This window comes from Ipomoea triloba, chromosome 10, assembly GCF_003576645.1.
Source record: "Ipomoea triloba cultivar NCNSP0323 chromosome 10, ASM357664v1".
In the NCBI taxonomy this organism is placed as follows: domain Eukaryota; kingdom Viridiplantae; phylum Streptophyta; class Magnoliopsida; order Solanales; family Convolvulaceae; genus Ipomoea; species Ipomoea triloba.
Genome location: NC_044925.1, coordinates 24,857,091 through 24,857,782, shown reverse-complemented (window position 1 = coordinate 24,857,782; position 692 = coordinate 24,857,091).

Here is a 692-nt window from a genome sequence, read left to right as displayed (position 1 = left end):
CCATTCTTAACTCAAATAGAATATCTTCATCATATACTCATTTATCGCTTTCATTATAGCTAGGGTTTTGACTATCATTAATTTAATACTAGAAATCAGTTCTCTTAAAAGAATTTAGAGAGAGATAAAAATATATATGTTTATATAAAGACTTATATGAAACTTGTAGAATATAATTTAATTTGTTTATAGAGTATGTATAAAATTAAAGGTAATTATCTAATTAAGGAATTAAGTACAAAGATATGAAAGTATTAAGCATCAATACTACTCTGTAAAAAATTATTGCTTTAGGAGTATGATGGGGTTATAAGATAGTTCTATTTCTGATAATCTGTATATCATATGCTCGTGGTTTAATTAATTCTCGGTCTCAATATCAATAGACTATCCTGAATCAATATTCGAAGACTTTCATGTCACCATATTATAAGACTTCATAGTCTTGATATCATTAGCAAGCTTTCCGGCATGGATATATCAATAAGCTTTTCGACCTTAATATTAACTGATGACTTCTCAATCTCAATATCAAAAGACTTCTTCAATTGGTCTCGATATTAGAAGACTTTTTGGTCTTAATATCAACATGCTTCCATATCATCACGTACTATTGGACAAATCAACTTTGTCATCACTCCCCCCCCCCCCCCCCCCCCCCCCCCCCCCCCCCCCCCCCCCCCCCCCCCCCC